Source organism: Idiotropiscis lumnitzeri, chromosome 2 (assembly GCF_059441095.1).
Source record: "Idiotropiscis lumnitzeri isolate Australia: NSW breed Sydney's pygmy pipehorse chromosome 2, RoL_Ilum_1.0, whole genome shotgun sequence".
NCBI classification, from domain to species: Eukaryota; Metazoa; Chordata; class Actinopteri; order Syngnathiformes; family Syngnathidae; genus Idiotropiscis; species Idiotropiscis lumnitzeri.
Window position 1 is genome coordinate 13,355,642 of NC_142392.1, and position 23,171 is coordinate 13,378,812.

Consider the following 23,171-nt stretch of genomic DNA (forward strand, 5'->3'; position numbering starts at 1 on the left):
CTTTGTAGCTCAGGCAAGCTCAAACTGCACAAGTTTGTCTGTAATAGCAGGAAGGTGATGGATACAATACCAGTTGAAGAGCGTTCAGAAAGTGTCAAAGAACAGGACATGACTTTAGGAGAACCGCTTATGGAAAGAGCGCTCGGAGTTCAATGGTGTGTTTTTTCTGATGATTTCCAGTTCAGAGTTACAGTCAAGGAACACCCACTGACTAGAAGAGGAGTTTTATCCACAGTGGCATCCATCTATGACCCCTTAGGGTTCGTTGCCCCTTTCATTCTGTTAGGGAAACAGATCTTACAACAAATGTGCCGAGAGAACATCAGTTGGGACGAGCCACTCACAGAAGGCCTCAGAACACAATGGGAAGCGTGGCTACAAGATCTACAAAACCTGTCCCAAGTAAAGATCAGAAGGTGCTTCATTCCATTGCATTTCTCAGAAGGATCCAAGTACGAGCTTCACCACTTCTCAGACGCTAGCATCATAGGATACGGAGAGTGTAGCTATCTCAGAGTAGTCAACACCGATGGTCAAGTCCATTGTTCTCTAGTTATAGGCAAAGCGCGTGTTGCACCTACCAAAGTAACCACAATACCACGGCTAGAATTATCTGCAGCAGTGGTTGCAGCAAGAATGAGCATCATGCTCAGGAACGAACTCGACATTAAGAATCTCCAAGACTATTTCTGGACCGACTCTAAGGTTGTCCTGGGATACATAAACAATGATGCCAGACGGTTTCATGTGTTCGTGGCGAACAGAATCCAAAGAATTAAGTCTACTACGGAACCCAAGCAGTGGCGTTATATCAAGTCCGAAGATAATCCGGCTGATCATGCGTCGAGGGGCCTTAAAGCAGACCAGCTCCTAGCATCTAACTGGTTTACTGGACCAGCCCTTCTGTGGAAGAAAGAATTGCCCATCTCGGATATTAAGGTGGCAGAAGTCATTGACAGCGACCCAGAGCTGCGGAAAGTCCAAGCGCTTAACACAAAGGCCGAAGAGGAGAGAACTCTACTAGACCGTCTGTCAAAGTTTTCAGACTGGAACAGAGCAGTCAAAGCTATAGCTTATCTCAAGCGTTACACTAAGCAAATTAAGGGCCTCAAACCTAAAACAAGTGAAGCCACAAGTGTTGAAAGAAAAGTAAATCACATAGCAGTTGTGATTTGGTGGGAGTTTAACTGCCAAAATATTATGTCATTTAATTTATTATAATTTTATTATTCATCAAACAATTGGCAAGTTGACTTTATTGATAATTTGTGTATAGTTGTCATGCAAGTTTTCTTTTCCTATTTGTGAATCGTTTGTACATGGAACAATAGGAAAGTAATTATATTGTTTGTTGCTCCGGGGACGTGTTTGAGATTTGCACTGTTCATTCTCATGCGCTCTTTACGTGGCAAGGCAAGTGCCGTCGGACATGATTGACAAGCTGAGTCTGTTTGGTCGGCTGAATAAGAAGGTAAACTTTCCCCTGTAAGATTACAGGTTAATATCCTGCTGGTTTTGTGTCTATAGTGGCAATGGTTAATATTTTCCGTTCTAATTGTCAGTTTCTGAAGTGACTTTTCTGCCAGCATTTGAAGCTCATTCCCCTCAGAATTATTGTGCAGTCATCGAGGTATGTTTTGCTGCTAACAACTATGTTTACACTTGATGGTGTTGCTGTGCTTTCTTTTCATTATCTTTGTAAATATTGTATATTGCAGTTGTATATTTATATTTTTTGTATGTTTTATAGTTTGACGGTGACAAATTAATAAATGTCAGCTGTGTAAGAAGATTCGAGACTTGTGATGATTATCTGACGGGAGTGAAAGACATCTTTATCGTTATCTTTAAAAACCTTGTGTTGGTGGTTGTTAAATAATTTTCCATAAGATTAAGATGGTGAAACAAAAATTTAAAAAGTAAATTCTGTAACAATTAAACATTGAATACTCAATTATTCCTAAAACAGTTCAATGAATCTTGAAATTAATAGTGAATTATTGTAGTTTAATGAATACTAAAACGAATAATGAAATATTCAAGTACTTAAATAAATACCCAAATCATTTTCGAACACAATAACAGTTAAGTAATAAAAGAGTGACATGTTTTAATTTAAAATTTACAACCACATCGCAACTTGTCGAAAAAGCCTGGAAAAAGGCAAAGGTGCAAATATGTTGACATAAAGTATCACTTTATCATGTCAACTGTTAATAATAGGGAAATACATTTGAAATACTATCCAACCGACGACATGGTGTCAGATGTATAAACAAAACCAGCAACAAAAGTCAAATTCAATACATCTCTCAAGTTCATATTTGGGAACTAAAATGTTTGGTCATGTCCATCCGGTTCAAATCGTACGCTTTCCAATGTTTAGAAGAAGATAACAATGATTTGCATCGCAAATGGCGACATCTGTCGGTGAGTTGGTGACAGTGCTCCACAAAGCCAGCAGCCAATCATATCACAGCGGGGTGTGTCCTGTTCTTCCGCTTTCGTGACGAACAGACTGCCATTTTCTCGAAGGAAAAAAACGACGCCATCTTTCATTCGTCTCGTCGAACAAAGAGAAGCTCACGAGTTATCGCCAAGCAGAAATCAAGTGCGGATTTTTTGGAATTATCATTTGAAAATGTGTGATAGAACGACACCCAAGTACAAAGAGGAACTTTGTGGAATAAAAGAAGAGAACGAGCAACATCTTCAACTGCTGGGCAAAGGTTGGAACCAGCTTCGTGTTGTGCTACACAAAGCAGGTTTGTACACGTCTTACTCTCATTTGCTTTGTAAAGAACGACTTTCTATCGTTAAAAATATGCATCACAACATTAAGTTGTTTGGGGAAATCGTTCAAGGTTATTGCCGTTTTATTTTTAAATATTGCCTTTTACTTGCCAGTTTGCTGAACATTTGTTTATGCCAAATGAAATCAGTGCAGAAAATGGATGCCAAAAAATAACCATTAGTGGGGGGTAAACTCCGTGTTTTTTTTCCCAGTTTAAAATTTGAACTGATTATTTAACATTTTACATATTCCAGTTTTTATACGTTGTGAAAGAAATTAAGTTTGTCATGTCTCAAAACTATGCTGACAGATGTAGTGTATTTTTATATCCACTGTTGGAGTTGAGCCACAGAGAAAATGAGAAACATTGAGTAAATGAATCTTAAAAAGCCAAACTTACTCCAATGCGTGTTCGTTTTTTGTACTCAAGAAGAAAAGGGTCAAATAAAGACTCAACAACAACTGATTAGAGTTACGATATTTTAGTTTCTTTGATTTCTGGAGTTCAGGAAATAGTACAAAGACAGATATCTGGGCGGCTTTTTCTTAATCTGACGAGAAACTGTACTCGGACGAGCACAATCGAAAAATGGCGCGCTGATCTCAGCCCAGCCTCACATTTTATAGGTTTTCTTTGTCAAGGGTCATGTAGGTTGAATCGGTTGTCCTTGCTCCTTCCCCCGTTCCACGTCCAAGGCTGACCTTCTCAGGCAGGCGGCAGTCTCTCCGTCTCTCCTTCCCCTGTAATCTCGTCGGTGTACAGATTGCGTGGTGTACGTTTTCCCCAGGTCAAATTGTTGTGTTTTTTGTGTTCTTGATAGCGTCCCTGTGACGTCCTCCCCGGCCCAACTTGATATATTTCTATCTTCTATGGCCTATGTGGAGAATGTGTTTAGTCGTATTTGTCCATGAAGTGCTATCTGGTTTGTCATCAGTTTGACCTGAGCAGACTGAATCTGTTTATTCGGAATGAGAGTGTGGGTCATGAAAATACTGTGTGCAATTTTGAGGTCTTGCATTTAAACTAAGTCATATAAATTTATGCCCTGCAATTGGCTGGCAACCAGTTCAGGGTGTCCCCCGCCTACTGCCCGAAGACAGCTGGGATAGGCTCCAGCACCCACCGTGACCCTAGTGAGGAGAAGCGGTCTAGATAATGGATGGATATAAATTTAACATATGGATGCATCAGTAAAGACCATGACTACAATCCCAGTCAATCTTATCTCTGCATTGCACTTATACTTTCATTTGATAAATGCTTTTTGTTTAATCAATGTTGAACATATTCAGTAAATATGAACCTGCTAAATTAAATAATTGACCTTCTGTCCCGTAAGTGTTTAATATAATGCCAGCAATCGAAATACAATCCTTCAATATTCATGTCCGGTGTGGCCATTCCCAATAAGAAGGAAAGGCCGGAGAGAGGGGACACCTTTCCCTTTTTTCTTTTTGGGGAGACTTCTTTTGACATCAGCATGTGACGAGAATAAAATCTCTTTCTCACCAAAATGGCTGTGTCAGAGAATTTTTTTCCATCACCAATTCTGCCATGCTCCGCCACCTGTCCGGAAGGGAAGCTGAGCCGGCATCAACAACAAAATATACCACATTTTTGGCATTTTGCTCCATTGAGGGTCTCAGGGTGCTGGGGCGCAGGCGTTCAACAGCCGGCCGGCTGAACTTTCGGTGAGATGCTTTTACTCACAATGGGTGTTGTGCGCCTGTGTCCAAGCGGTCGGGGCTTTTGGGGTCGTTAAAGAGAGCTTGTGCGTGTGGGTCTGCTGGCTGATCGGTCATGGAAAATGTCCCTGTGTTAGTTTCATTTATTGTTTAAAGAAGAGGCCTCTATAATGATTAAGACATTAAAAGATGTCAAAGTAAAAAAATGATGATAGGAACTAAGTAAATGGGGACAAGTGCGGAAGAAATGTGCAGAAGATAAAGAAAAGGTCTAGTGGTTAAAGAGATGAGAAATAAGAAGTGTACAATTATAGCTATAGACAACATAGTCGTGAATAAGCTCAGTTTGAGCACAGACCCTGGCCAGGGTGTAAATTTTAGCAGAAAAATTATGAGCTAAAAATAGAAATAATGAAGAGAAGCGCGCTTCCACGTCTGGTATTGGGCACTATGTGGCATGGAACACAGTAAGGATCGAGGCGTACCGTTGTGTGGAGGGCCTGGGGCTGAGCCGACGGTTTTGCTGGTACGTAGCAAGAGTAATGCATTAAGTCTGGGCCGGTTCGACTCCGCTGTTCAGATACGTACCCTGTGATTACTCGTGTTCTGGTAAAGGCCACACAAAATCAAAAACCTGGCTACCATCTACTGTGGGACCAAGAAGTCAGGCAGCCCCCACGCAGGAGATAAGTGGTTATAGTTATAAACCAGTGCCAGTCCCTCCTTTGTAGAAAGAATTGCCCCTTCTAAAACCCATAAGTGATTGCATTAATATTCCGTTTTATCAGTTCAACTAACGCATGTGCGTCCTAGTGTGCATTGAAAGATGCAGCATAAAAAATGTTCAAAAATTTGGATAATAACTAAAGCAAAATTAGAATGAGAAAGATAATTGGCTACATAATCATTGGGGTGAAATTAATCTTCATTGCAAGAAGCGGTCATATAAATAGAGAAATCTAAGATCATAAAAGGATGAATTTATGTTCCGTGGAATGTGATTTGTCAACACGGAAAAGCTCTGAGTGATGAAAACGTTCAGATATGGTTAAGGAACAGGTCTCTTTGACGGCAAAAGTCTGACTATGGTAAACAATTGATAATTAGACCTCAATGAAGTGATTGTGCAGTTGAAAAAGTTCATATCTTGACTGTGAAAAGCTAAAGTGAGAAACTAGGATTAACTATTTGGCACACACTAGAACATATTCAGTCTCGAGGAAGACTGAATGCAGTAAAATTGCAATAAGAAGAACAATAAACCAGCCCAGAGTGTTACAATGTCCTGGAAACAAAAGTTTGGGATTGCCCCTGTTGGAATTTATCTTTATATCAATGTTAGAATTTAACTTTAACCCAATGTAAACTCAAATAAGTAATCTGACTCCAATTTGCGACCTTACCCAACTCTCACACATCCAACAATATGCGCGCTCGTTCTGCAATAGAAAGGTATCAGGAAGCCGGCATTTTCACACACGAGTGGATTTATTCCTAACACACAAATCTACAACTTGAGTTTGGGTCCCTCTCAATACAGCTCTACACCTCTCATACCACCAGCGAATGTGTTCTACCCCCGAGTTGCCCAGTCCTGATTCATACTATACAACATGCAAAATGGCACAGACAAAGGCATCCTGGCCTGATTCTATTGGCTATGTGTATTGCAGTTAACTTTAGCTCGCTCTCATTGGTCTTTCTCCTCCCGCCGAATCCCGTGGCTCCTCCTGCGTGCGATTCCCCCGATGGCCGCTCCTTCCCGGAGTCATCTCGTCTCGCTCAGCACCTTCTGTTTCTAAAACATTCCATTCTTGCACAACCCCCGCAACCAGTTTCTCGCCACCAGTCACACTCTCAGCATTTTACAATATCACATTTTCATACATTGGATGCACCAACATCTAATGAACTATGTTAAGCTCAAACTCTTATATTCCTTTAATAGTCAAAAGTATGAAATCCTTTAAGTGTAACTGAAGTTTAGACCATGCTAATGACCAGACATTCAGGAGAGGAATGCAGGAAGATTAGATCACAGCTGCACCACAGGAGGTGTGAACGAGACCCCTCTGAAACAATGGACTTCCATGCCAGGATCACAAAAGTGGCTCCGAGCCGTCTAACCTTTGTTCAGTTTTAAATTGACTGCCATTTACATTATCCTTTACCCCTGACGGTGAAATTCCTCTCTGAACTCCTCCTTTGTGCCCCCGGCAGGAACTCATGAAACAGGGAAACTGATAAGAGATACAATTTTGTTGAAACAGAACATGCAAGGTTAAAGGTCATGTAAAACGAAAAAAAAACCATCTAATGTTCCATACTTCAGTTTTGCGACCGATGTACTACGGTAATTCAATTAATGGAACGACATTTTGAGATGGAAATGACAGGAATGTCATGAATTATCATGTTATGAGGGGACTTTTGAGATACAGTAAATTGATTTAAATTAAATTACAAATTTTTAGTCTGTGGATAATCCACTTCAAATTATACTGACTCATTGGTTGAGGAAAACGGGGTTATATTAGTTCAGTGGTTCTCAATTATTTCCTGTCACGCCCCCCCTACCAAGAAGAAAATAAATTCGCGCCCCCCCACCACATTTTTTTTACATTTCGTACTAATGTACATGTTCTTTGTATATTAATGTTGGATTGTCAATAAAATATCCCTTAACAAAGATAAATTGATTTAAAAAATATCATTTTGAGAACGACTATTGTGAGGATCTCGAAACTCAGCACTCTGTGGTGCGAATATTGACTGGATGATAAATATTTACTATACGTTTTTGTTTAGTTTTTCTGAACTTTATTAACATGAACAAACCAAACAGTTATTAATACATAGATAAGCTTGAAAAGACAAAAAGAGCCAGGGGGATTTCAAACAAAAATTCTATATAAATAACATAAAGCACATGTTTGAATATGTTGACTAGACATTTTTTTTTATGTTTACAATCTGACGTCAAACCGCTTCGTTTTGATGACGTCAGCCATTTCCGTGTTCCAGCCTGAGAGCGTCTGCTAAAGTGCTCACGTAGCCATCGTCTTATTTTGTTTGGATACGTAATGGTTGCAATACAACATTTCTGTTCATAGCTGCTGGCTCTCCGCCCGAACGCAGTTCAAGTCAGACTTCTTTTAAAAGTCGAGCGTCCATCGAAGCAATTAATTTTAGCGATTAGCGCGCTTAGCGCCTCCTTGCCCGCTCTGCTGAGGCGCAAGATAGCTTAGCATTTAAAGAGCGGCGAAAGAAATCACTTCCGGGTCAACGAGCGACGGGGTGACGCTTTTTTTTTAAACCAGTACTGCGTGAACTCGGGGCACAAACAGCTTTGACGAGCTCAAACTCGCGTTGTCTGAGATCGCCTTTTTCGGTCCCAAAACCATGCAAAAAATTATGTTCCCCAGGGTCCCACGCGCCCCCCTCAGCATCACTGGTGTAGCACAACACGAGGCTGCTTGCAAATTTCGCCCACCAGTTGAAGATGTTGCTCGTTCTCTTCTTTTATTCTACAAAGTTCCTCTTTGTACTTGGGTGTCGTTTTTTCACACATTTTCAAACGCCAATCTCAACAAATCCGCACTTGGTCTTTGCTTGGCGATAACTCGTGTGCTTCTTTTTGTTAGACGAGAAGAATGAACGGCGTTGTCGTTTTTTAATGTCGCGCTGAACGGATTTCCTGGGTGAAAACTGCAGTCTGTTCAGCACAAAAGCGGAAAAATAGGACAACCCAATTCACGCAACCCCTTCAGCATCGCACCGCGCCCCACTATTTGAGAATCACTGTATTAGTTAGTTAAAAAAGAACAGCTAAATTATAGTTGATGTGTTCATGGGTGTTCTGAAAGTTCGCATGTTTATTGAATCATCCCTTTGAGTTGTGATTAAGAAGGGGATATTTTCTGAACTAATGTTATTTGTTATGGCTTTATGATATACACAGTTATATGGTTAATAATTGTGCATCGTTTGACATTCTGCTGTATTGTTAATACTGTTTGCCTTTGATTGGTGTGGCGCATGTAATGGACAATGTCGGTCGCGGGTTGTCTCGCGCAATCCCGATTGATGACGTGAGAGAGTGTGCACTTGAACAAAGGAGAGTGTGCACTTGAGCAGAAGAGAAGGGGAGTGCGAGTCGCGGAAGGAGTCAGTTGGAAGTACAGTAAACCCCAGTTATCGCGGTTAATGGGGACCGAGACCACCCGCGAAAAATTAAAATCCGCGAAGTAGCGGCGCACCTTCAAAAATGCTTAAAATTTTTTTGTATTTATTTAATTACTTCGACTTTTAACCGCTGGTACGCCATCCGGTGTGCCCTGTGAAATGAAAGGTGGCATTCTTCATTTATTTATTTATTCATTTATTCATTCATAACTGACAGCCGCTCGTGCCCGGGCGGAAGAGGTGCTCCTCTCCGGCTTAATTGTCACGCACGCCGGACCTGCTCCCCCGAAGCGTGTCTCCGTTCGGTTGAACTCGGTTTCATTTCGCCCCGCTCGTGCCCCGTGCGGAAGGTGCTCCTCTTCGGTTTAACTGCCACGCACGCCGGCCGGCCTCCTCCGGAGCTCTCGTACGGTCCCGAACGGAGCGAAATGTCGCCCCGCTCGTGCCCGGGCGGAAAGGTGCTCCTCTTCGGCTTAACTGCCACGCACGCTGGCCGGAGCTCTGGTACGGTCCGAACCGCGCGAAACGTCGCCCCAAATCGTTTCAGAGGGAACGTGCTCTTCTTCGTCCACTCTCCTCTCCGCCCACGCTCTTCTTCGGCACACGCCGGCCATCTAACCGCTCCAGCGCCCCGTCGTGCCGCTCGGCGAAACTACAATGCCCCCGCGGAGCGGAGCGAATGGAGAGCCCCGATCGTGCCCGGGCAAAAAAGTTTAATTTTTGAATATTTTTTCGACCCACGAAGCACTGAAGCCGCGAAAGGTGAACCGCGAAGTAGCGGGGGATTACTGTATACTGTTCTCATCACCAAGAAGGGTCGCTAACTCGTACGCCAGCAAAGTGGATTGGTGACGTTAACCCACGTCGTCCATCGAACAAAGTGACGCCTCGGGAAAGGAGGATTCGTTGCGGTGGATTGTGCTGCCTTGTGTGTGGCGTCTCTGTCGGCGACCAAGCTAGCGAGCATCCAGGCTAGTTAGCTTCAGTGGGCTAAGTACGGCCATTCTCCCTCGCGGCAGAGCCCCGTTGTCCTCGGACAGTTCACCCAGCCTTTCCCTCGCCAGTGAGGATCGACCTTCGTTCCCCCCCACTCGGATTAAGATAATTCTCCGCTCCCACCGGCGCTTCCTAGCCCCCCCCTCGACAATTGCGCACTTGGATCCACCTGCTTTGCCGCGCATAGCTTGGGATACATCAAGAAGGAGGATTTCCCCGACGTCAGCCTCCATTCACGAGCTCCACCAACCCGGGCATCAAATTGGTACATTTTGATGTTATACAAGGACATTGAGTTCGATTGCATTGATATATGGGTGAATTAGATATTGTAATTTGGCTGAATAATTATTTCTAAGAATATTAAATGTGTATTCTTGCTAATCGAATATTCATGGTGTTATTGTGCCAAAGTGATTGTCATAATTGCATGTTAATTTCCCTCAATTATTATAGTGATAAGCAAAGACTAACATTATTTGATTGTTAATTTGGTAAATAGGTCATCCCCTCAGGTAAATATACAGTCCTCTATAGGCTCCGGCACAATGGGAATTGAATATGAATCATAAACAGAAGACAAAACCAATTGGTATTGGCGTTTGTAAAATATGATGAGGGATTAAGTTGGTGAGCTCTTATGGGAGACGGGGCGAGACGTGAATGGATTGAAGCTTCCGCCAGTGACCCGTCCAATAGTGTCACCACCACACAGCTGTGCCGGGTGGCCGTCCTCGAGGGCGTGCGCCTCCCAGTTACTGACATCATGCGAAACAGTCCGTCAATGAGAAACTGCTAATCAGTATGAGTAGAACCCCCGTTTTTGCATCGATGAAAGAAAATATTGTATTGGATGTAGAAAAAGAATTGTTACACTTGCGGGTTCAGAGGGCCAAGAGTGCTAATTCACCGGGAACGGAAAAAAGAATATGGGGGAAAAAAAATAAAACAGGGGGGAAGCAGCTAATGCAGCAGCCGACGCATGCAGCTCCCATTGCGTCTGCTCTTAACGTTTCCGCTGCTCCTGGGCCAGGTTCTGGTGACGCAGTGCCACAGCAAACTTGTTGTCCGCACCGGCCGGTTAACAAGGTCACATAACAGAAGTGGGGGTGGTTATAGACATGGGTTGTGAGTGGGACGTGCTTTTGATGTGGGGTGTGGGGTCACTGGGTGATGAGCGGTCCAAACCGAGCCACTTCCTGAAATGTGCCATCCTGTGGTCCAGCGCCATGCCTGTCACAAAGAGCTCCACTAGCACGGGGCGCCACCGCTACCCCCTCCGACAACGCTTCTATGGCTTCCAAACGCACAGTTGACGCCTCAACCCGATTGGGACCACATTCCACGATAGGGGTGCCCGTGGAGCCTCAGCATTCAAGGACCGGCAATTCTTGGCATTCCGGTGACGATTGATGGACAACAGTTTTAGATGCTGGAACAAGATATTCCACGCTTTGCAAGTTCCTTCTGCATATCCCAGTGAGCAACAACACTGTTACGCTTGTAGGACTCTTGAGATTGGCCGAGTCACTGCCATGGACCGAACCCGCACCTGTGAAACAAACACTGGAATTCGAATGGGACTAAAATTTCCAGAAGGGACTGAATTTGACTGTGCACATCCGCCAGGGGAAGCATATGTTGTCCTCCGTTCCATTCGACTGGGCAGCTCTGAGACCAGGGTCTCCATCCTCCCGCGGGTGGTACGTCCTGTTCCTGCTCTGGTCTGCGTGGTGTAGCCGCCTCCACCCTTTCAAACCACCAATTGGTCCTTTGCATTGAACACTGAGTTCTGATGATTTGGTTTGTCAGGATGCATTCACCCAATTTCGAGGGTCAGAAGTGCGTCTTGCATTAGGATTATGTATTTGTGATGTCTACCGGTGCTGCCTTGCATGTGTGCCTTGCCCCAGAGCAGAGGAAACGGTATGAATTGTCTCTGTTCGCTGAGCCACAAATCACATTAACTATCGGTGCGCATCATCATACTAAAGATTTAGGCCCATTGGTGAAGACGGTTGGCAGAGTTAATTTTAGATGTAGAATACTCCATGTCACGACCAGGGTGTGGTGTTTCAGCACCCATTACGAATTCCTCTGTTCTGGAACATTTTCCGAATTTCGACACTATGGTAGACAGTGAATGGTTCACTCTGAAGCGAAATCTGTTTGCGTCTCTGCCAGAGGGGTTGTGGACCCGGGGTCTGACTGATGTTGTGCTCTGTTCCACAGCTTCTGCAATTTGGTTTTGCTATATCTGTGAAAGTTTTTATATTATTGTGAAAGAAATTAAGTTTGTCATGTCATCATGTTTCAAAACTATGCTTACGGGTTAATAGAAGGTCACAAAAACATGGACCTCTTAAACAGGAAAACGTGAGTTCAGTGGTAAAAGAGTTGTCTATGCTGGCAGTTGAGCAGGAAGCCACAAAAACAGATGCACGTCTTGAACCGTGTTTGACAGGAAACCGTTTAGCTCGCATTGAACAGAAGTTTGGCCCAAACATGTCTTGGAAGCTGAAACCGTTCGAACAACAGGAAGCGTGTGGACGGGTGTGATAAAGTCAAAGTGTTCATGTTTTTCCATTCTTTATGGGTTGTCATATACAAATTTGCTTTGCTGTGCTTTAATAAAACGCCGCACAGGAGCGGGAAAGCTTTTCTCTTTGCCGGACTTCTCCTCGCAAGTGACAAAGACAATCTTGGTTGGGTGATTTATTTGTGCAGGCGTGTCTCGTTTTTGAAAACTTCTTTGACAAATCTTGTTCAAGCAATTCCTTATGGAATGATTCAAACTGACTCTAAAAACTGTACACACTGGGGCAAAATGATCAATGGCGGTTGATCAATGTTCGTGAATAAAACACAAATGATTACGTTTTTTTAAGAAATCAAGTACGTATTGGTCTTATTTATTAACTTTGTACTGCCTCGGTCAATGAACCTCGGGTGGCCCTGCACTGTTTTGTGCACAGGTGCATTGTTTCACCTCATCCAAACATTTAAAATACATTGAATGCATTCATCCAAGGTTGCACGGATCTCATCAGTGAACAAGCGCATGCTGCAAGGAATGCATCTGCATCTTTGGCTTACTATGGGCTTAAAAAGGGAGTACGCCACAACCCCCTTTTCCTCCAACAAGTCCAGGAACATTTAGTTCCTGGTAATAAAGTTCCTATGGCCCAGGTGGTTTGCATCCCCCCCGCAACTCATAGTTCCTGGTAATTTATGCAAATGACAATGTTGTGTTACTTTGTTACTCATTACTGACACCCTATGGCTGTTAAGCATCATTGCAGTTCCAAAATAATTCAGTGAACTCTTAAAATATTTTGGTGTATCTTCGTCGAATTTGAATATGTATTGGATAACTTTAAAATATACAGTCATTATTCAAATATGTCAACATGAAAGTCAGAGTGAAAGTGTTGTTGCTTAATTTATGTGTCGGGATTTTGACTCTTCGAACGTTAATTTTGTTTTAAAATTTATTTCAAAACAGAAATTTTATAAAAATAAAAAGGGTAATGTCGGAACTTACTCGCAGGATAAATATCATTTTGGGTCAAAAAAAACAAACGTAAATCATACAATAAATAGCGACTCTGATTCCAGGGCCCCTTTAATTCTTTTAGGGATCCAGATTATAATGGAAGCAAAAAGTACCCACGATGAAAGATTCAGATTCAGATTCAGATATACTTTATTGTCATTCTTGTACACATGTATACAGAACGAAATGTCGACACATCTGACCCGCACAGGTTCCATAAATATACAGATATAACTATGTCGTATTTAGGAGGAATATAGAAAAGGGATTATGTACAACAGTGCAAAAAAATAGAAAGTTTGTAGAGTGAAACACGCAAGTGGGGGGGTAACAGCTGGGTAGGCTTACTATATGTGTGATTGACCGTTTAACAGTCTAATGGCTAGGGGGACAAAGCTGTTGCAGAACCTGGTGGTCCTGCACCGCACACTGCAGTACCTCTTCCCAGAAACTATCTATAAATGCAAAATGAAATACTTGGAAACATATTTCACTTGAACGATTCCTATTTTATCAATGACATTATGTTGCGATGGCCCCCAGTGGCCCCCATTAATAAGTTAGGGTCCCACAACAGGTGTTCCATCAGACGCACACAATAGCCTGTGTGTGCTAACTTCACTTAGCTTCCAGAAACATCTGTGACTATGTCAGGAATGTAATCGGGCATCAGCCGCAACGTGCTTCCTTTTTAATTGCTCGTTTATCACTGTTGTTGTGCTGCTAAAGGGAGGTTTACATCGTAGGACGTAATTTTGTGAAATGCCCCCATGGTCCGGTCCAAGTTGGGGTCGCACGCATTGCTCCGTGTGCGGCGGGCACAAGTCAAGGTCGCATGGTAGAAACAATATAAGACAAAGTCGCCGCCTGAGCTTTGACTTGACCAAACCAAATTTGTCTTTTTGTGTCCTGCAGACGTCAGACAAAATGATCTCTGTTCTGTGAAAGAGGAGCCAGACTTGACTCACATCAAAAAGGAGGAGGAGGAGATCAACAAGTCACCAGTGAACGTTGTCCATATAAAGACTGAAGATGAAAACAAGGATGAGAGTCAGGACAACAGAGGGGCGGAGCCTGCAAGCAGCAGCTCAAGTCATCACATGACAACAGAAGGTGATGAAGACCACTGGGGGCCATCACAAGCACATAATGAGGACACATTATCAGACGCCCATGACAATGATGATGATACTAATGATGATTATGATTATGATGGGCAAGCCAAAGGTGAAAGGGCATGCCACACTGACTCATTCACTTCAAAGCTGTCTTTAAAAGGGCACAGAAAAACACACAGTGGTGAAAAACCTTTTTCCTGCTCAGTTTGTGGAAAATGCTTCTCTCAAAATTCAAGTTTAACAAGCCACGCAAGAACACACAGTGGAGAACACCCTTTTTCCTGCTCAGTTTGTAGCAAGAGTTGCTCTCGAAAGTCTGATTTAATAAATCACACAAGATCACACACTGGAGAAAAACCATTTTCCTGTTTGGTTTGTGGTAAAAGCTTTTCTCTAAAATCATATTTAACAAGTCACACAAGAACACACAGTGGTGAAAAACCTTTTTCCTGCTCAGTTTGTGGGAAATGTTTCTCTGAAAAGTCACATTTACGATACCACACAAGAACGCACAGTGGAGACAAGCCATTCAGTTGCAGCGTTTGTGCTAAAAAATTCTTTTCTAAAACGGGTGCTGAGAGACACAATTGTGCTGGCGAGAATTGCAGCAACCCTTGGAGCTTAAAAAATGGACAAAAAAAACTGAAGGAACTGACTCTTTGTGGTAAGATGTAAATGTGATTTTGAAAAATGTAATTTTGCAAAGCTCTTTTATTGACATTAAGCCAATGTGTTCCGTGCCAGAATAACCAATGTGTCTGAGTGATGATTTTTTTTTGTGTTTACATAAAACATGTAAATAAAATTAATTGCCTTTGCTTGGAATAACATTTGTTAACATTATGCTTTTCAGTTGTCTTTTTAATCGTACTTAATGGAAAAGGTGTGAGAAGAAACGGTGCTCATGAAATCGGTGCCTTCCACAATCAATAAAATCACTTGTTCCACTTGCTCAACTGGCCTTCATTACACTGTGTGAAAAGGTGAAAAACTGAACTAGAAGTTGAACGATAAAAAAAACCAGACAGAGAAACGCAAATCGTCTCAGTTTCTCTCAAAGGTTTTGGAATGTCAGGAGTTGGCAACTTGATGGCGACTGGAGTCAGCGCTGGTTTTCTCGCTGTGTTTGGCTGGCTCGTATATGTATGGTCCATTGAACAAAACTCAAACTCTTCAAATGTCCCCTCACAAACATTTAATATTACGGTTTCTGAATAAATTTCTGACGAGCTAAAACCACTTTCTAGGTTGAGCTCTATCAAGCATTTGGGGTTTGTTGCTAAGCAGAATCTCACTTTGGAAAAACTTAAATCATTTGTCAAATATACCAAATATTTTTTTTCATGCTATATTATATTTTTTATACATTGGATTAGATATATAATGAAAAAGGGAAATATTAAAATTGGAAACCACATACAGACTTAATTCAATTAATAACAAATATAGAAACATTTTAGAAATATTGAACTCATTGAGAAGAGTCCTGATCTTGAAATAAATTTTGAATTGTAAAAAATACTAAAAAAATTAATTCAATAACCCGACCCTGGATGAGCGGCAGAAAATGGCTGGATGGATGGAATAATTTAAATTGCATCCAAATTCAAATGAACAAATATGTTAAGAAATATTCAAGTGTGAAATAAAAAGGTTTAAATTGTTGATAATTTTACATATTAAAATAATTTAATAAATATTGTATTATTACAGAAGCAAGCTTAAATATGAATTGAAATAAATGAAAAAAAAAAGTTGTGTATTTTTAAATGGCCTAATATAGATATGGGAAGTAATTCTCTTTCTGAAACTATGAAGGGACTGGAGCTCACAGAAGTGACCAGTCTTGGTTCTGAAGTTCCGATGTAACCAGATACTGCCCTGAGAGAAAATAGGCCTGAGCATTGTTTATGGTGGGGGCAATTCTCTCGCCAGGTCAGTGACCTTCTAGGGTATGGAAGTAATTTAAGGTGGTCACGAGTAGACTGGTCGTATCAAAGGGGAGACGCATCTGCTCTCCCTCAGGGGGACTTTTGGAGGGAAATCCCGAAGACTAGCGGGATGGGAATTGCATATGCAACAAGGGAAAATTAGATATTCATGTCCTATTTGGAAATTCCCTATAAGAAGGGAATGTCTGAGAGGGGGCTCGCACGTTTTTGGGGAGACTTCTTTTGACATCAGCATGTGACGAGAATAAAATCTTTCTTCTTTCTTTTGTTCTTTTCCATCACCAATCCAGCCTTGCTCGGCTGCCTCTCCGGAAGGCAGCAAGGACCCACACTTCAAAGACAAAATATACGACATATTGAAAGAAAAATAATACTCAAATATTGAAATAAGTATAGAATTGAATGAATAAACAACAAAGAAATAAATACCTCCTGGAAAATATCGTTATTTTCAACATTTGTCAACATTTTTCTTTCTTGCACATTCTTAAACAATCGTAATTTTTTTTTACTTTTTCTTAAGTTACTTCAGTGCATTTCACACCTGTGCCTTCAGGGAATTCCGACTTCGTCCTACTTGAATGAATCCCCATCAAAATACCATGACACCACGACTGGACAAATAATATCCAGAAACACACTTATGCACCACTGAGTGAGTGTTGGATGATATAGCTTGTTGGAATTTAGCTTTATGACAATGTTAGAATTTAATTTTAAACCAATGTAAACTCAAATTAGTAATCTGACTCCAATTTGCGACCTTAACCAACTCTCACTCATCCAACAATATGCGCGCTCGTTCTGCAATAGAAAGGTATCAGGAAGCCGGCATTTTCACGCACAAGTGGATTTATTCCTAATACACAGATTTACTACATGGCACCTGGGTCTCGGGTCCCTCTCAATACAACTCTACACCTCTCTTGCCACCAGCGAATGTGTTCTCCGAGTTGCCCAGTAATGATTCATACTATACAACATGCAAATGGGACAGAGACAAAGGCATCCTGGCATGATTCTATTGGCTATGTGTATCCTGCAGTTAACTTTAGCTTGCTCTCATTGGTCTTTCTCCCCCGCCGAATCCCGTGGCTCCTCCTGCGTGTGATCTTTTGATGGCTGCTCCTTCATCCACTGCCCCCCGAGTCATCTTGTCTCTCTCCCTCCTTGCGGCTATCACCATCTGTCCTGAAACATTCCATTCTCGCACCCCACACACCGTTCCGCTCCACCAGTCACACGCTCAGCACTTTACAGTCTCACACTTTCATACACTGGATGCAGCAACATCTAATGAACTATGTTAAGCTCAAACTGTTATATTCCTTTCATAGTCAAATGTATGAAATCCTTTAAGTGTAACCGAAGTTTGGACCATGCTAATGACAAGACCCTCAGGAGAGGAATGCAGGAAGATTGGATCACGGCTGCAACACAGGAGGTGTGAACGAGACACCTCTGAAACAATGGACTTTCATGCCGGGACAACAAAAGTCATGCTGGTGGCTCCTAGCAGTCTACCCTCTGCTCTGTGTTTAGATCATGACTGCCATGATTACATTGTCCTTTAGAGGTAATTTACCCCTTCTTGCTTGCAAGTGCCACTCCTCCAGTTCGCTCCACAGGTTTGAGGTGACATGTGACCTGTGTGACCAGAAGGCCGGAGAACGCTTCAAATAGCGCCGCATCACGCCCATCCCGGAGGTTCTCCTCAACAAGGAGGGTGATATTGATAAGATATTCTAAGTTAGGGTCCATGAAAACAGATTAAGATATAGTTGTTGCTTTAGCCTGCTCATGTGCTCCGCAGGTTTTATTATTATTCACATTGGGTGCGCGACTAGATAACACACACCCAGTACAGGATAGGGCAAGATTTTGTTGTATTGTTGAGACTTTTCCATAATATACGGCACCACAGCTGTGACACTTGTGGTTAATTTCAGTTAAGGGGGCGGTGGCGCTGTTTTTCTGAAAATTACTCACTTAACGCAAGGTTAGGTTCTTCGTAGAGGGGATTACAGAGTTACATGCGGGACAAAATGTACTTGTCAGTAACTGTCCTTACTTGAGGCCGAGGCCAGACCTACAGACCAGCATGACGGTCACCGGCTGAATGGGGACACCTCAGGTGAGATTGGCCGTGCCGTGCATCAGATATTTCTGGCCCCGTTGGGGCCGATGTTGCTGTGTCTTTCAGGTGGGGAGCGGAGGAGACAGGCCTGGTCTATGTGGCCAGGGCGAGACGTGAATGGAGTGAGACTTCCGGCAGTGACCCATCCAATAATGTCGTCATTCCGCAGCTGTTCCAGTTGGCCGTCCTTAGGGCGTGTCCTTACGGTTACGGACATCATGTGAAACAGTCCATCAATGAAAAAATGCTAATCAGTCTCAGGAGAACACATTTTTTTTTACATCATTTTGCACGACATCAGAAAAGGAAAATGTGGGATTGGATTAAGGAGCGTTACTAAAAATTGTTGTACTTGCAGGTTCAGGTGGCCAAGAGGGCTAAAAATTATAAAATAAAAAAAAAGAAAAAAAAAGGGGTGGGGCAGCTAATGCATGCAGCTCCCATTGCACCTGCGCCTTCCGCTTCTGCTGCTCCTAGGCAAGGTTCGGGTGACGCGGCACCACAGCAGACTGGCTGTCCGTACCCGGCCGGTCAACGAGGTCGGGATTGCGGTAACAGAGGTAGGGGTGGTTATAGACGGGGGTTGTGAGTGGGGTGTGCTCTTGCTGCGGGGTCACTGGGTGATGAGCTGTCCATACCGAGCCACTTTCTGGAATGTGCCATCCTCTGGTCCGGTGCCATTCCTGTCGCCCAGAGCTCAACCAGCGCAGGGGGCGCCACCGTTACCCACTCCCAACGCACTCTTGACACCAACCCGCTGGTACCCCATTCCATGACATGCCGTGGAGCTTTAGCGTTCGAGGACTGGCAGGTCCCTGCATTCAGGGGACGGTGGATGGACAAGTTTTCGATGGTGCTTGATACTGGGGTGAAATATTCCACGCGCTGTGAGCTCTTTCCGCATCTCCCAGTGAGTAACAACACGATCCTCCTCGTGGACTCTCGAGATTGCCTGAGTCACTGCCATTGGCTGAACGAACACTGGAATTCGAGTGGCATTTCCGGATGAGACTGAACTTGACTGTGCACATCTGTTGGGGGGAGCATATGTGGTCCTCTCCTCCATTCCAGTGGCTGAACTGAAACATCTGAGGGCAGCTCTGAAACCTGGTTCTCCATCCTCCCGCGGTGGGTATGCCCTGTTCCTGATGCAACATCCACCCATTCACCAATTGACCCAGTACATTGTACACTGTACATATGATCGCACACATGATTTGGTTTATCAAAATGTACTCATTCAAATTTAGTCAGGAGTTCATCTTGCATTAGGATTATATATGTGTTATGTCTACCGGCGTTGCCTCGCATGCGTGCCTTGTCCCTGAGCAACAGAAATGGTATGAATTGTTTACTTTCGCTGAGCCACAAATCTTCAGTCGCTATCAAGTTGCCAACTCCTGACATTCCAAAACCTTTAAGAGAAACTGAGACTATTTGCGTTTCTTTCTGGTTCTTTTTATGGTTCAACTTCTACATCTGTTTTTAACCTTTTCACACAGCGTAATGAAGGCCAGTTGAGCAAGTGGAACAAGTGATTATTGATGATTGTGGATAGCAACGATTTCATAAGCACCAAGACAACTGAAAAGCATAACGTTAACAAATGTTATTCCAGGCAAAAGCAATTAATTTTATTTACATGTTTGATGTAAACACCAAAACAAATCATCATCACTCAGACACAATGGTTCTTCTGGCACGAATCACATTGGCTTAAAGTCAATAAAAAAACTTTGCAAAATTCAATATATCATATTTTATTCAAAATCACATTTACATCTTACCACAAAGAGTCAGTTCCTTCAGTTTTTTTTTTTTAAGCTTCAAGGATCGCTGCTTTTCTCACCAGCACAATTGTGACTCTCAGCACCCTGTTTAGTGAAGAATTTTTTAGCACAAATGCTGCAACTCAATGGCTTGTCTCCACTGTGCGTTCTTGTGTGGCTTCGTAAATGCGACTTTCGAGAGAACCTCTTGGCACAAACTGAGCAGGAAAAAGGTTTTTCTCCACTGTGTGTTCTTGTGTGGCTTCGTAAATGCGACTTTTGAGAGAACCTCTTGGCACAAACTGAGCAGGAAAAAGGTTTTTCACCACTGTGCTTTCTTGTGTGACTTGTCAAATTTGATTTTAGAGAAAAGCTTTTAGCACAAACCAAGCAGGAAAATGGTTTTTCTCCAGTGTGTGTTCTTGTGTGGCTTGTTAAATGAGACTTTCGAGAGCAACTCTTGCCACAAACTGAGCAGGAAAAAGGGTTTTCTCCACTGTGTATTCTTGTGTGGTATGTTAAACTTGATTTTAGAGAAAAGCTTTTACCACAAACCAAGCAGGAAAATGGTTTTTCTCCAGTGTGTGTTCTTGTGTGGCTTGTTAAACCTTCCTTTTGAGAGAAGCATTTTCCACAAACTGAGCAGGAAAAAGATTTTTCACCACTGTGTGTTCTTGTGTGAATTATTAAATGAGACCTTCGAGAGAAACTCTTGCCACAAACTGAGCAGGAAAAAGGTTTTTCTCCAGTGTGTAATCGTGTATGTGTTTTTAAATTTGACTTTAAAGAAAAGCTTTTGCCACAAACTGAGCAAGAAAAAGGTTTTTCTCCAGTGTGTGTTCTTGCGTGTTCTGTTAAATTTGCCTTTAGAGAGAAGCATTTTCCACAAACTGAGCAGGAAAAAGATTTTTCATCACTGTGTGTTCTTGTGTGGATTGTTAAATGAAACTTTCGAGAGAAACTCTTGCCACAAACTGAGCAGGAAAAAGGTTTTTCTCCACTGTGTATTCTTGTGTGGTATGTTAAACTTGAATTTTGAGAGAAACTCTTGCCACAAACTGAGCATGAAAAAGGTTTTTCTCCAGTGTGTAATCGTGTATGTGTTTTTAAATTTGACTTTAAAGAAAAGCTTTTGCCACAAACTGAGCAAGAAAAAGGTTTTTCTCCAGTGTGTGTTCTTGCGTGTTCTGTTAAATTTGCCTTTAGAGAGAAGCATTTTCCACAAACTGAGCAGGAAAAAGATTTTTCATCACTGTGTGTTCTTGTGTGGATTGTTAAATGAAACTTTCGAGAGAAACTCTTGCCACAAACTGAGCAAGAAAAAGGTTTTTCTCCACTGTGCGTTCTTGTGTGCCTTACTAAATGAGACTTTCGAGAGAAGCTTTTGCCACATACCGAGCAGGAAAAAGGTTTTTCACCACTGTGTGTTTTTCTGTGCCCTTTTAAAGACAGCTTTGAAGTGAATGAGTCAGTGTGACATGCCCTTTCACCTTTGGCTTGCCCATCATCATCATCATCATCATCATCATCATGAGCGTGTGATAATGTGTCCTCATTATGTACTTGTGATGGTCCCCAGTGGTCTTCATCAACTTCTGTTGTCACAAGATGACTTGAACTGCTGCTTGTAGGCTCCGCCCCTCTGTTGTCCTCACTCTCATCCTTGTTTTCATCTTCAGTCTCTATAGGGTCAACGTTCACTGGTGACTTGTTGATCTCCTCCTCCTCCTCCTCCTTTTTGATGTGAGTCAAGTCTGGCTCCTCTTTCACAGAACGGAGATCGTTTTCACTGACGTCTGCAGGACACAAAAAGACAAACACACATTTGGTTTGGTCAAGTCAAACCTCATGCGGCGACTTTGTCTTATATTGTTTCTACCGTGCTACCTTGACTTGTGCCTGCCGCATACGGAGCATGGGGGCATTTCACAAAATTACGTCCTACGATGTAAACCGTGATAAACGAGCATTTAAAAAGGAAGCACGTTGCGGCTGGTGCCCGATTTCATTCCTGACATAGTCACAGACGTTTCTGGAATATGTATTCTAATTCAACTAAGATACACCATAATATTTTAAGAGTTCACTGAATCATTTTGGAATTGCAATGATGCTTAACAGCCATAGGGTGTCAGTAATGAGTAACAAAGTAACACAAGACCTCCCACTGATACATCATGATTGTCATTTGGATAAATTACCAGGAACTATGAGTTGCGGGAGTGATGCAAACCACCTGGGTCACAGGAACTTTATTACCAGGAACTAAATGTTCCTGGACTTGTAGGTAGAAAAGGGGGTTGTGACGTTCAGCCTTTTTGAGACCATCGTAAGACAAAGATGCAGATGCATTCCTTGCAGCATGCGCTTGTTCACTGACGAGAACCGTGCAACCTTGGATGGATGCATTAAATGTATTTTAAATGTTTGGATGAGGTGAAACTACGCACGTGCACAAAACAGTGCAGGGCCACCCGAGGTTCATTGACTCTCACCCGACCAAGCCAGTAAAAAGTTCATAAATAAATAAGACCAATACGTACTTGATTTAAAAAAAAAAAAAAAAAAATAAGATTTTGTGTTTTATTCACTAAAATTGATCAACCGCCATTGACGTTTTCGCGGCAGTGTGCACATTTTTAGAGTCAGGCGGAATTGCTTCCGTAAGGAATTGCTTGAACAAAATATAAAAACCAGAAAATGTTTTGTTATTTTAAATGTAAATTTTATACTGGGAAATACATGGAGTTCACCCCCCACTATTGGTTATTCTTTGGCATATATTTTCTGCACTGATTACATTTGACATAAACAATTGCTCAGCAGACCTGCAAGTAAAAGGCAATATTTAAAGATAAAACGGCAATAACCTTGAACGATTTCCCCAAACAACTTAATGTTGTGATGCATATTTCTAATGAAAGAAAGTCGTTCTATACAAAGCAAATGAGAGTTAGACGTGTACAAACCTGCTTTGA

The 23,171-nt window shown here is 42.3% G+C and overlaps 1 long non-coding RNA gene across 1 annotated transcript; it reads left to right on the forward strand.

Annotated features, from left to right (window-relative positions):
- Positions 1 to 1,254: 1,254 nt before the first annotated feature.
- On the forward strand, positions 1,255 to 1,792 carry LOC148341745 (uncharacterized). The gene is made up of 2 exons (XR_015842340.1): positions 1,255 to 1,471; positions 1,563 to 1,792. It is a non-coding gene; the product is annotated as an uncharacterized LOC148341745 (long non-coding RNA).
- Positions 1,793 to 23,171: the final 21,379 nt, after the last annotated feature.